This window comes from Apteryx mantelli, chromosome 1 (assembly GCF_036417845.1).
Source record: "Apteryx mantelli isolate bAptMan1 chromosome 1, bAptMan1.hap1, whole genome shotgun sequence".
Taxonomy (NCBI): Eukaryota; Metazoa; Chordata; class Aves; order Apterygiformes; family Apterygidae; genus Apteryx; species Apteryx mantelli.
The window spans coordinates 99585385-99599746 of NC_089978.1; the positions used below are offsets into that span (position 1 = coordinate 99585385).

The following is a 14362-nucleotide window of genomic DNA, read 5'->3' on the forward strand; positions in this document are numbered from 1 at the left end:
TCACCCCTTTCTTTCAACTGGTTGAAGAGGCCATTATCTCATTCCAGCAGAGGAAATTCCACCGATGCACAAGGTAGTGGACAGAAACCTAAGAAATAACAGAAAAGGTTCAGAAGGAGACAACAATATAGAACATACTTCCTGAGACTGACTATGATTTTTAAAAAGGGTTTTGTTTTATTATGCTCTTCTTTCAAAGTTTAAGTAAACTGACCGGAACAAGGTATTTGTATTTTTAATGATCTCTAGCCCCCCGCCTCCCCTATCCCAAGCTATCGGTTGAACTTTATCTCCTCTTTGCTGATGCTTGCAAGAGAAGGCTAACATTTGGTCTGCTGACTTGCTTTGTGTTGAATATAGAACCTTTATATTTTACTCTCTGGCTCACTATCTGTCTGCTTAGACTAGAAAGACACATCCCAAAATAAAAGTATAAAATGAAATAAGAACAACTCAGACGTGTTTAAAAGGAAATCCTTCCATGTAAAAATTAAACATGAAGCCAAGAAGGGTCAATTTTTTTTATTTCAATCTCCTTCATAATCATGCTTTGATAGCAACAACGGAAAGTATTCCAAATATCGATATGATCAAGTAATGCACTACTTTGAAAAAGAACCCCACAGAACAGAGGAAGGAGTGTGAGCCATTATTGGTACCGTGTGTTCTGAGAAGGCAGGTACTACTATAGAATTATTCAGTCATTTAAAAAAGCCTTCCAAAAATTATCATTGAAAATTACTTAAATTACATTTAATAGTTTGATGTCCTAAAGCTACTTTAAAGAGTAATAATGCAAAGATTACGAAAATGCATTTAGAAAACACAACTCCTAAAAAGCACTAAAGAAACCCAGCAGTTAGCCAAAGAGCTGATTATCTGAGTGGACATATTTAGCCAAGTTTACACCCAGCAAAATTAGCTTAGGGGAGGTTACAGACACTAACATTGTAGAAAGGCCATCTGAAATGATATTAAGGGTAAAATGCACAGCCAAGATCTTAAATCTGATTATCTCTATTTCTTACAAAGTTCTTGTGTTTGCAGTTTTGCCAAATGCATGAAAACTGGAATGAAAATAACTCCAAATCAACATTTCTGAAAGTGAAATGAAGTTGGCATTTAGATTTGAGAACCAAAGTTTAACTATGTGCAGTGTAGAAGCAATTTTTTTTTTTTTTGACAAGCTCCCAGAGAAACAAAATGTTAAGGGATATTACAGATCAGTACCATCTCAGGCTCATGAAACCCTCAAGCTGTAAAAGGCTAGGAAGATGCTTTAGGGAGTTATCAGGCAGTATATTGCTTTAGTCATTCGTTAGAGATGTAATATTGAGCTAGAGAAGTTTCAGTCTGATCTGATACACCTGTTTTTGAAGCCTCCAAAGCTTCAAGATGACCCGTTAGTTCTTACCATTTTCTCTTAAACTGTCAAAGATCTACGTTCCCAAAGAATGGGCTCTCTCATTTTTGGAACTTCTTAATTCTCCTCTGACCGTACCTCTTACTTCCTTCTTCCCAGACTATTTATCTTCTCTAATTTTGATACGTATTTTCACCTACCTCAAGTTACTGGGCTATTTCCAAATAAAGGACTTCTCATTTCATAGAATCTTCTGAACATAGATCATCGCCAGATAAATAGAGACTGTCCATTCCTTGTCTGTGCTATACCACTGCTATAAAGGAGGACTGCTTCATCTTTGCAAGTCTGAAAAACCTATTTCCTTCATTCAGAAACAGCTGTAAGAAAGATCTGATAGTGCCACCGCTGCCAGATCTGACTGCTCAAAATACTTCAGGTCTAAAGAACAGCCCTTGCCTACAAAGCCTTCAACTGAAGCTCTGGAAACAGGCTAAATTCTAGACCTTGTTGTATGAGATACCAAGGGCAGAAAGTGAGAGGTACTAAAGAAATGCAGGTCCATGTGAAAGATGCTACAGAGGAAAGGCTTTGGCTGAGAAGGAACCAGAGGACATTGCAGTAAGTGCAATGCCTTCTTCCAAAAGACACCTGATACAGTTAACACTACAATGTCTACCCTAAAACATATCAGACAAGAAAATAATAAAGATCTGAGTTTGCATGTTATGCCCTGTCACATATATTAGTGGGGACAAGAGGAGCAGATATACCTATGTAAGGATGGAGATAATATCTTTACCAAGGCACTATGGAGCCTAGACTTGAAATTAATATTGCCAATTTGTTTTTCCTTTTATTCCTCTCATAGACAAGCTTTAAAGCCATGTTATCATCATGAAGAGGATACCTAACTATGAAACCATAACCAGTGACAGCTTTCTTTGTCACTCGAAAGACATATTGCAACTGAAGTTTTCACTATAAAGTAAAATATAACCTTGTTCATTCAAACAGGAAGGAACCCTATGTTCAGTCATTCTCTCATTTCACATATCAGTTCATAAGAAAAAAAAAAGATTTATGCATATGCTCATATAAATAAATATTAGCATACATTAAAAATCAAGATAAATTTATATTTTCATGGATTCAAAGAGTAATAATGAAGCGATATGTAGAGTATATAAGATAATATGTCATCAGAGATTCATTCTACCTTTGCTGCAATGGATGCCTATCGCCATCAACCTGCCTACAAAGAGACATTCAGTAAAATTAAGACATATAAGCTAATGTGAAGTTGATGCACATATACTGAAGTGTATTAAAATTGTGCTGAATGGGAATGTAATCCTTCTTATTCAGCAGCAAGGTGGCTTTCATTTCCTCTATCTTACGTACTTATGAAGTACAGTCATTATTTAGAAATATACTTTTAGAATGATGATGATCTTGTTCAGGAATATTAAAGCAGCCTCAAGGAGTTACACTACACAGATAGAGCTAAATAGTTATTATACAACAGCTATGTTGTCAGCTTCCGTAGGAGACAAGCCCTAAGAAAGCCATAAACCTGATACTCTATTGCAGTAAAATTTACTTTGTGTCACTTTCCCCCCCCCCTTTATTGCTTGGTGATGCAATCAAGTAATTTATATATTAATCAAGACAAATATGAGGTTAAATTAAAAAAAAAAGAATGCATATTATATTGTAAGAAACTGAAAATAAAGATAAATTAAAATCCACTGCTAACATTGAATGTCTTCAAATATACAGGCTACATTAATACCTGTCGTTAACCTTTCTTTGCAAGTGGAATTTTGGACATACACTATGCAACACTGACTTTATTCAGCAAGATCTCTCCAATGCTATACGCAATGCTTTGTTACTACACTAATCTTTATCATCCTTTTCACAAACCACTCCATTTGATAACAAGGCATATAAAGTATGCATATCACAGACTTTATTTTCCAAGCATCAGTACATCATGTTACACAGCCTGACAAACAACAAGCCATCACACGTGAAGATTCAAACCTTTTACTAGTCGACACTCAATGAGGAAACCGTTTTCTGCATTTTAAAGGAATTCTGGAAATTCTTCTATTTACAAGTACTGTATACGAATAAGTGTTATAAAATGTGCCACTTTACAATCTGAACTTGTGTATGTAGTAGCTGATAAAATGAATATTAATGCGTAAGATGATATAAATTCCTCAAGGCATAAGAATGAAAGCAGAATTAAGGGCATTTGGGTATTTTTGGTTTTTTTTAAAACAAACTTTAACTCCTTAACCTTGCATATGACCTTTCTGCTTACATCAGCAGATTTATTGGGGAGCATGCATAATCACGTTTTTTTAATCTCCAATTTACCACAGTGCTTCTTAACAGCAACCAAAAAAGTTTATAGATTACATCTGCTATAGAAAGACCCTGTCCTACAAACCAAAGGCCTAAAAAACAAAAAAGCACCCTACCAAGGGGGTAGGGGACCCTGTCACATCATGATTCCTCACACATACCTGCTTAGGGCAGAACAGAGAAGTGACATTTTTCCTCAAGATCAACCCAATATGCTCCTATCATACCATCTTAGACCCAAAGTCAAAAAAATAATTTAGTACCTAACTTGCTGCTATAGTGATAAAAGGACTGTATTAGAAAGACTATTAAAAAAACCCCCAAAACTACACGTAACAGAGGGGGCACATTAACAATTGCACAGCTAGAACTCATTCTGGTATGACTTTCCTAATTAATATTTAATTACTTTTTCAAATAAAATTTCATAAAAAATGTTCAGGATTAAAAAAAAACTAAATTCCACCCTCCAGATTTCCCCAAGACTCTCCATGTGGATAAACAACAGGTTTGCATATGTGCTAGACATATGATTCTGTTCCCCTGCCATTTAAGCCTATGGAATGTCCACATAAACATCTACGCGGATCTCTTATTCCTGGAGAGAGACACTCATTTTATCTTATCCTTCCAAATGAATTTATCCAAAGCAACATGAAATCCAATTTTAATCTGATTTGTGTCAACACCAATAAACTGTGACCGAAATTAATCTGGTTTTGTGTTTAGACTTTGCAGTTATTTTCATAAAGAAGACACCAAATGAGCACCCATCTCCCTATGCTTCATTGCTATTAAATAATTCATATTAAGTGATATCTTACATAAACTATGTAACACTTACTGTGCTTATATTCATGTTTTTCAATATTTTTATTACAAAATTACCGAAGTTTCTAATGATTCTTTCTATGGCAAATTGTCCTAATGACACCAATGTGCAATTAAAGGAAGAAAAAACAGTTTGGTTGACTAATAACTGCATTTAAAATAAGGTTAAGATGCCAAATACTTACAAAAATTTCTCTACTTTTAAACACTTCATCAAGATTAATATGTCCTGTGGTCAATGATTTCATTTTTATGTCATTCTTGATTTTAAAAATAAATTTGAATTGACTTTTGAGCCTGTGAATTATCCAGTCATTAACTTGGACTAATTGAATAAACTAAAATGACAAAGTATCTCTGCTCCTGCACCTCTCCTTTGTGAAATTTGATTCCATTTGATCAATGACTTTTCCAGCATCACTTTTTTTTCTTTGACTCTACAATTTGGTCAAACACAAACTTTTTTTTGCTGTTAAGTTTAGGCCTTAACACAAATTGTTAATTTTCTTTTCAAAAAGTTTTTTAATTAAATAAAAATTCTTCCTTTTCCCCTCTACGCTGGCCACAGCTATTTGGTAAACAGTAAAGCAATGGTGAACCAGAAGCAATCACTTCAATTCGTTTTTACATGGAAAATGTTTTGTGTTATACACTCTTCTGTTCCTGCTGCCATTGCTCTTCATGCTCCCTTATTTCCCTATCCATATTCATTGTGCTCTTCAGTCTTGTACTACTCTTTCCCACTGCGCCTTCCATGTGAATGTTCAGCTTGTTCTCCTTCTCAGCTCTTGCCCTCTCTCATTCCCTCTGCTTCTGTCCATTTACTAGTTTTGCTAGTACCATCTTTTCCAGGCTCCTGGGCCTATTGCACTTCCACTCAGCTTCAATCACCATTCCCCACCTCTTCCCCCAACGCCCATCCTCATCACAGCACTCCGGGGTTGGGGGGGAAGCACAGTTAAAGAAAGACTATTTAGGATTAGACTTACCCATCACCTACTTCTGTGTGATGCATCATGCTTAACTACTTGGTCCAGATGATGACTGCACAGTCAGGTGACATGCAAGGACCAACAGACAGGAAGATACTCACGTTACATGGAATATGCAGATAATTTAGTTAATAAATATTTGCCGAGTAATATGCACAAACCAGTTTTTCAAGAGCTTTTAATTTGTTAAGGTTTCTCTAGGAACAGCCATACACTGTTCCCCTTTCTCTGCAGTTTTAAATTCTAGATCTCAAGTGCGGATATTCCTTTAAATAAACCAATCAAACATTTTTTCCCCCTTTAATTAACATATTTACTTTCTCTTAATGTCAATTTTCAAAATGCTGAATCATTTTAGCTTAAACTTTCCGGAATAACCTGCTCAAACATACGCATCATGGCAAATTTCAGTATGACTAAGATATAAGCAACTGAAAACAACATCTTAAAAGAAAAAATAACCAAGTAACCTTACTCCTGGTATTACTACTGTCATGGCCTAGAGTATGTATGAATTTAGTGATCACACACTGACCTGGAAGTTAAACTTAATCAGTAATCGAACACATGGAAAAAAGCACCATTCATGTTTTCGTTCCCCTATTCTCTTGGCATGTTATACATGTACAAAGCTCCAATTTTTGTTTAATAAACCTTTCTGTTTCGTTGGAAAACAAATATAAAAGACTTGGACTTTATTTTGCAATAGAAAGTATTATGATACCCTTTTCCCTTTGTTTCATTTACTATGTAATTTGAAAAAAGTTAAGCAGGATGTAAAGTGTAGCCAGATTTTGTTTTTAATTCTCTATGTCCCCAAGAAAAAAAACAGAGACAATTCCAAATATTCCAAAACAAACTAAAATTTAATGGTATAAAAATTGACCCCTATTTTAGTACACCAGTAGTATGTTGCCACATTCTATTTTTTTTTGCCTGAATTTACTGCCAAGTGCAGATGACAGGTACAGCCCCATCAGTATACGAGGTTAAAGGGCAGTCATATCATAGTCATTTCTCTCCCATTTTCTAAAATCACCTTTTGACAGTTAATACATTAAAATGGCCTTCCTGTTTTAAAGCAAATAGCTGTTTTATACATATATGTATATAAAATAAGAACATCATGGCCTGGAGTAGTTGCTATATTAAAAAAATAAAAACAAAACCCAAGTGCTTGTATGAAGGGTGATAAGCAGGTATGTGAAGGCAAGCAGGCCTAAGTTTTATTTCCACTTTTAACACTGAGTTCCTTTTTATCCTTCAGTAAGACACATGACTTAGTAATCTCCAAACTGCTGGCAGAGAAACTAAGCTACTGCCCTCTACGCACTTTATAATAGCATGCCAATGCTCCATTAACAGAAGATTGGTCTTTCCAGATTCCTGGTGTCATTACATTTATTTTCTAACCCCACTTCTAGTTGTGTTTGACGACATCAGTATGCTACAGTTATGACACAAAGTCACTTCCACGGTAGCACACTATGCAATCACAGATAATGATATTATTGAATGAAGTGAAGAATCTGCTAAAAAACACGACTACTTGAGCAGCATTTAATTATCTTAGAAAGAGCCATCATGGGCTGAGTAAAATGTTTTAATAACATCTGGCAGCAAGTAAGTGAAGGAAAGAATTCTATCTGCAGCTCTTTTCTTGCTCTTAGAATCCTCTTTTCAGAAAAGCAATAAGTTGTTTTGCATTTTGTACAGTATAAGCTGTGGTAAAATAACCCCCTGAGAGACTTAGCGTTTGTAAACCCACAGACTCTTGTAAGAAGTGAGACTGAAGCAACCAGCTGTTGCAAGAGAGAAGTAACATTTGCGGACTTTTATATTTTACACAAAAAATAATTAAGTCTTTCTTACACCAAAGTAAAGATATTAATCTGCTTTATTGTAAACTCTCACATATGTGCTTTCTGCAGAAGTATTATTTGGCTCCCACATCACTAAATAATATTCTGAAAGACATTCTGGACTACATCTCCTTTCATTCAGAGCATGAACAGAGCCATTAGAACAAGCAGTTCCACTGTCACAGAACTGGTTCTCTGGATCATTCACACTTGGCTGTTAGTACATGATTCAATAACAGTGAAAGTGTTATTTTTTTTTCCAAGAAATTAAAATGCTTCTTAAACACTTCTAATTTTGCTGTAGTCACAATCAGAATTATTACATTACAGAGCTTCATTTATAGTACAGATAAAACAAGGCAGGAAACAAATACTGTCCAAAAGCAAAATTAAAAAAAATAAAATACAGCATCTAACAGATACATATCCATTTTATAAGACTCAAGTATTTAGAATTAACATTTATATTCTGTTCATGCTAAACTCCTTTTTGTTTCACTAATGGAAAACTGCAAAGACTCAGTTTTAAAATGTTATTTTTAAATACAAATACTTTAAAAGATGAACCCAAATCTTTAAAATTATATCTAGCTTGGGAAATAACACAAATAAAGGCTAGAAGTTATGCCTTTAATATTAAAGAAAACACAAGTAGACTAACTTTTTACATGCCAAAGTGAACTTTCCAAATTTAAAAAAAGATAACATACACAGAACTTTAAGAGTTCTTAAATTTCCTATTAGCACATAGGAAATGGTAACAAGATCAAATCCAGTTCAGCAAAGCACTTTAACTACACAATAATAATAAGACCCACTTCAGACATGAGACGTATATTTACTCAATTTGTACCGACAAAAATACATGCCCCCCCTCCCCAAAAATCACTCAGCAGATCAATGAGAATGAATAAAATAAGTCTTTCAAGACTCAGTGCAGTGTAATATCCTCTAAACCACACTGCATTTATCCTGCAAATGAAGTAAATGGGTTATGCCTCTAGCCATTCACACAATTGAAGCTTATGTTATGAAATCGTGAAACCTACACTGGTTTTCATGTGATACTTTAATCATAAGATGACAAGAAAATACATAAATCTGTAGCAGTCTGCAGTGAAAATATACACTTATTTTTTAAAAAAGGCACTCCAAAAAGTGTGCAACTGTTCCTTCAGACTGAATACATGTGAATTTTTTTCTTTCTTTTCTCAAGAGTTTTTGAAATTTTAAATTTAATGACTCTATATGGCTAGGCACAGATTCAGGAGGATAATTCTGCAATTGTATATTTATTTTATAGAGCCAGTTAGAAAATGCACTCAAAACACATTTGTTGTTGCTTTATATTCTAGTCATGACAAAGTCCGCAAATGTATAGGAAGATTTCTGATACAATCACAACAGTTTGCTTCCTGTTTCAGTATAATCCATAAAATTTGTACATGTAGCTAACATGGACTAAACAGGATTTCAGTGCTTGCCTATGTGCAGAAGCTGTATCACTTTAACTACACACGTATAATTAAAGCAATGCAACCCCATAGCACAGGCAGACTGTAGACAGTTTATATCCTATGCAGGAAAGGGAAAGACCTCCGAGTATATTCCTAGTAGGGACAACAGTAAGAGCCATGCATTTATTGAGCTAGAGTCATTACAATTCCCCTAATCAAGAAAACTACACTGGTAAAAATTTGTGCAAAGCATTTTCTTTCTCCAGAAGAATATTATAAACAGCATTATGAACTGGCACATTATAAACTGGCATGATTTTGTAAAGATTAAGAAAGGCTTCTTTAATCAGCTGAGAAGTTTAGCATACACAGAAAATGACCTAAACCCTCCCCCTATTCTCCACAGGATGCTGGCTCAAGTGTTCTTCAACATCTACAAACCAGAACATATGGTCCACGCTCTCTATTTCAGTGATCTATTTAATGGAACACACACATCATATTCCAAATAGAGACAAGGACAAAAATGTATCTTGCTTGGACAGCACTTCACTACATATGCCAAAAAAGTAATTCATAGCAGAGCAAAAAAAATAATTTATAAGGGTATCTAACCAGATCTAGAGATTCATTCTCCTTCCCAAAACCACATTAGTCATTTACTTAGATATAACTGACAAAAAAGGGGCCACCAATTGCAGCTGCACGTACGAATACTGTTATCTCTAAAATGACATGGTATGTTCCCATTTAGAGCATCAAAAATAATGAAGAAATAATAAAACGAGACAGAGATAAACTATGCAGAGAAGTATCACACAGGAGTGTCAACCACTTATAGTTTTAATTGATGAACTCTGGGCCATACAGCTGGTGTTATGGGAATGAGGGAATGCTATTGACTCCTCCATGGAGACCCAGTACATGTGGCTAATTGAGGCAATATTTCAGGATAAAACCAGTACTTGATTTATTATTGTTTACACACATCATAAGTAGGGCCTCTGGGCAATGTCAAGTTTCAGCTCCTAATTGCGGCTGTGTAAACACTCAGGAAGCCTCGGTCTAGGTGTCAAGAAGCTTCTACACACAACCGAGCCAAGAGACAATGAGGTCACATCAAAAATAAAAAATAAAAATAAAGAAGAAACCACCTCACGCCAGCACTGCACACACTGCCCCAAGCGCCTGCCGCTAGCAGAATTTGCTTTCTATGAATGAGGGGGAAAAGAGGCAAAACCAGAGACGCGCCAGCCCCGGCTCTCCCGCGGACCGCGCGGCCCCCGGCGCGACACCAGGGCTGGGGGCAGGGGGCACCGCCCCACCCCCGCCCCGCTGGGCACGGGGTCAGCGCGCGGCAGCAGCGAACGGCCGTTGGCAGCCTCCCCTCCGAGCCGGGCCGCGGCGATGGCCGCGCGCCCGCGGCGGGACCAGGGCAGGTGCGGAGGGGAGGCGGCGGCGTCAGCAGCAGCTGCTGCGGCGGTTTTATCGCCGCCACAAGCGAAGGCTTCGCGAGGTGGGCTGGGCTCCACGGGGCAGGGGCAGGGGCAGGGCCAGGTCGGCGGCGCCTGGCAAAACCGCGCGGGGTGGGGGGGAAGGGGAGGCGAGGAGGACTCCGAAGAGCCGCCGCCACCATCGCCCACCCGGGCGCTCCGCTCCGCCTTGCCCCCCCCCCCCCCCGGGAGTGCCTCCGAGCGCGGCGCTGGCTCTTTAAACATCGCGCCGGCTCCCCCCCACCCTCTCCCGTCGCCCCCTTCCCGCCGCCGCGTCCCCTCCGCGCGGCGCCCAACAGCTGTCTCGCTCGCGGCGCTCCCTCTCGCCGCGGCTCCCTTCCTTCCCCCTCCCACGCCCGCGCGCGCCCCGCCGCGCCCGGCCCGGCCCGCGGCGCGTGCGCGCCCCCGCCCGCGCGCGCCGCCTCGCCCGCGCGCCCACAAAGACAACGGTTAGACGGCTGCTGTTCCAGAAATTTCCTCGCTCCCCCCCTCCCCTTCCCGCGCCTGCCCGCCGCCGCCCCTAACCCCCCTCTGGGTTAGTTACAGTGCGGGTGCCCCCCCGCCCCGCTGTTCCGTGTGCCGGGCTCGCCCCCCCCATCCCCGGTCTGGTGGTGCGGCTGGGCCCGGCCGGCCGGCGGCGGCGGGCGCGCCGTGATGGATGGCTGGCTGGCTGGCTGGGAGCGGGTTTGAGTGACAGCGCTTACCTGGGTGCCAATCTTCGTCACACTGACAAGCGGCTGCAGCAATCGGGACCCGCACCGCCGCGACACGCGTCACCGCGCACACACGCACTCGGCCAATCGCCGGCCGCGCTACCCGATACGACACCACGCCGCGCATCACGCCTCATCAATATTCACCAAGGGGGGCGGGGCAGGCGCCGGCGCAGGGCACGCCCACCGCGGCGCCCGCTGAAGCGGCGGGGCGGGGCAGCCGCACGCCACCGCCCTACGCCGGCGCGCCCTGGCTCACACCTCATGAGTATGCACGAAGAGGCGGGGCATCCCCGAGAAGGGCCCTGCCACGCCCCTCCCCCGGGTCGGGGGGGGAGGTGAAACCACCTCTTTGAGGGGGGGGAGGAGGGAGATACCAAGTGGCGCGGCGGCGCCCCCCGCCGCCTCCCCTCCTCCGGGGCCAGCTGCCCCGGCCGCGGCGGCGCCGCAGCACCCGTACACCGCCCCACGGGCCCCTGGCGGGGGCGCTGCCCTCCCCCGAGGTCGCCGTGCCCCCCCCCGCCTGCGGGGGTGCCCGACCTCGGCCAGCGGGGCCACAGGCGGGCGCCCTGCTGGCGGGGAGGCCCAGGGGCCCGGAGGGTGGCGGGGGGCCCCGAGCCACCTTCTCCGGGGAGACTCCGGGAGCGCAGACCCGCGTGTCCCGGCAGGGCTCCCCGAAGGCTTCAGAGACCCTCGCCAGAGCCCTCTCTTAGGGCCCCGGAGCAAGGTTTTCCCCTGCGCCTGCCGTTTGCGGCAGGGCAGCAGTTAGCATCCCCAAGCGAAGAGCTGGCGTTGGCTGGGGAGGCCGGGAGCGGACGAGATCTCAGCTAATACCTAGCAGAGCGCTTGCGTTCCGAGCAGTGAGGTCCTGCGCCTGCCTGGGAGCCGGGGCAAACGCCCAGGCACTCTTGGACGGACCTTGTCCCGTCCACTTCGGGCCGGGAAGGTCCTGTGTGGCTCCTGCCCCGTGCTGGCCCAGCCCTGGCCTTCGCGACTCGCGAGGCCCCTTCCACTGCTGGGATCCTAAAACGTGCCCCTTCCTCCCCTCCCCTCCTCTCTCGTGTTTCCTCCTAACACAAGGACCCACTGCAGAGTCTCTGAAGGGTGAGGAGAACTGGGCGCTGGAGCCAGCACACCCCCAGGATCGCAGGATCCCACCGTCAGGAAATAGTAAAGGAGAAGGTGCTGGTCACAGATCTTTCTACTGCAGTTCTGCGTCTTTTCTCCGTTTGGAAAAAAAGCAGCCCTCCATCGTAGCTTTTCCTTCCCATTTCACCAGCATTGAGTATGTTGACCTAAACTGTTCTTAAGTGAGTAGTAAGATGAGCAGGAGACTAGGCAAGTGCGATTTCTGACAGATGTCTGCCTTGCAGCTTTGTGATTTTGTCTTTGGAGCATTTGGAGAGTTTCCCTCCTTGTAGATTCTGTAGTGTGTAAAAGGGCTTGAATTTACATCTTTCAGTGGGTTCGCTGAGATGATCTCTTTGCTCCTCATGACACTGGGAGGAACCTTAACATCTTAGTAGCCTCCCCTCTTTGCCAAGCAGGCTTTGAGGGCAAAAGGCATCACGGGGATGAAGAAGCTGATAGACAGAAAGTCTCATCTCCTTAGGAAACTCAGCTCAGAACAAAAGTGTGTTTTGTTCCAGGTTTTGTAGCTCCTCTGCAGAATACAGGCTGGAAATCTACCTGATTATCCTATGCCTCTACAAACTAGAAATGCCCTGTGTTTTTCAAGATCCATCCCCGTCTTTCTGTTGGTTTAACATCAGAAAATTCTCTATTTTGTTTTATATAACACTTTCCAGGACCAGGCCACTTAAAGAAGATCTGGCTAATAGGCTCTTAATACAAACAGCTAAATAAAAGTTCCTGCTAGCCAGGTCTGTCTTCAGTCCTCTGAGTATAACCACTGCGTCAAGACCCTGCTTAGCTGGTACAATTGCTCTAGGTTTTCAGGAATAGTCACTCTGTGCACACTGCCACCATTTCTCCAGTCACAAACAGTTGTTTCATCCTCTCATTGGACCACTTGGAGCCTTTATAGGAGTTCATTTTCTAGCCATTTTTCCCCACACAGTCAGGACCACGTGGATACGAGGCTTGTGAACATGAAAAGAACTTGTACATCTTGCAGAGAGAATAGGAAAGAAAATGAACCGTGCCAATCCAAAGTGTTCAAATGTGTGAATCAGGTCCGAAAGTTCTTGTGAATAACTTAAAAAAAAACCCAAGATTTTAAAAATAATACTATTCTTACTGTGTCGTGCTCACAAGATTCTCTGTTTCTGCTCTCGTACTATATAACATCTCTAATAGAACTCCTGTGGTCAAGCAGACTTCTTCTAACACCACTTTCTTCTCTCATTATCTCTGACACATTCATTAGTGACACATTTACTAAACAGTTCTTCAAATTAACTGGTTCCCATGCCCAGACCTGCCTCGCTCAAATTTGATTCACCTTGCAAACCCTTTGTTCTCTTTCTGTCTTGCTTGCACTTCTTTGGACAGGAGTTCAGTGACTTCATCTGCAAAAGAGCAGATTAAATTCAAACTAATTTAGCTCCTGTTCAATCCCATCTCCCAGTTATCCTCACAGCCTTTTGGATGCCTTTCCCAACTTGAATTTTCCTTTGTCTCTTTCTTTGCTTTGATTTTCCTTCTTTTGCTTCCTGCCACTGTCCATTCCCCAGCTCCCTCCCCTCCAATAGGTGCAGAAATTTCTCCTCTGCTGTCTTCCCCTTGACTCAGTAATCCCACCTCTTGGTCTGCTTTGTAATTAAGCTTATTCCATCCTTTATTCTCCTCAGTCTCTTACTCTTTTCATAATATAAACATGTTCTAGCTTCCTCAGTCTTAAAGCATGTGATTCCTAAGCACTGGAATTAAGAAAGCCTAGCTCCCTACTGATCTGTGCTTCATGGCTGATTAACTTTGGGGTCTAAGCAGGTGCAAGCTTTGACTGAAACTTCTGAAGTTGTGGTATTGATAAGGGGTCTCATCAGTCAGTGAACTCTCTGTTGCCTAAGCTCACGCTGCAGACTTTCCATCATTCAGTGGGTGCATGATACCTCTTCCCTACCCAACTACTTATTTTCATGAAAATTATAGGAATTAAATTATTTTTGACAGCTTTAATCCTATATCCTATGGTATTGAAGTAAGTCAATAGGTTCAAATGTGCTTAAATCACATATATATACTCCCAAAGATACCTATATCTACATGACATCACCACATAAGCCTTGTTCCATTAAGAAAGTAACCTA

The 14362-nt window shown here is 41.9% G+C and overlaps 1 protein-coding gene across 4 annotated transcripts in view; it reads right to left on the reverse strand.

The window, feature by feature from the left end:
- Window positions 1-11159, reverse strand: part of PKNOX1 (PBX/knotted 1 homeobox 1) — a 44847-nt gene extending 33688 nt beyond the window's left edge. Inside the window, exons 1-3 of one of the 4 annotated variants that reach the window (XM_067298280.1) lie at window positions 11082-11149; window positions 5563-5617; window positions 5-88 (exon numbers count right to left, since the gene is read on the reverse strand). The gene's annotated coding sequence lies outside the window, so the exon portion shown is untranslated. Of the gene's footprint in view, window positions 1-4; window positions 89-5562; window positions 5742-9872; window positions 10143-11081 lie in introns of those variants that run through there. The other 3 variants (XM_013941647.2, XM_067298302.1, XM_067298289.1) reach the window with 3 other exon arrangements.
- Between the last annotated feature and the right edge of the window lie 3203 nt (window positions 11160-14362).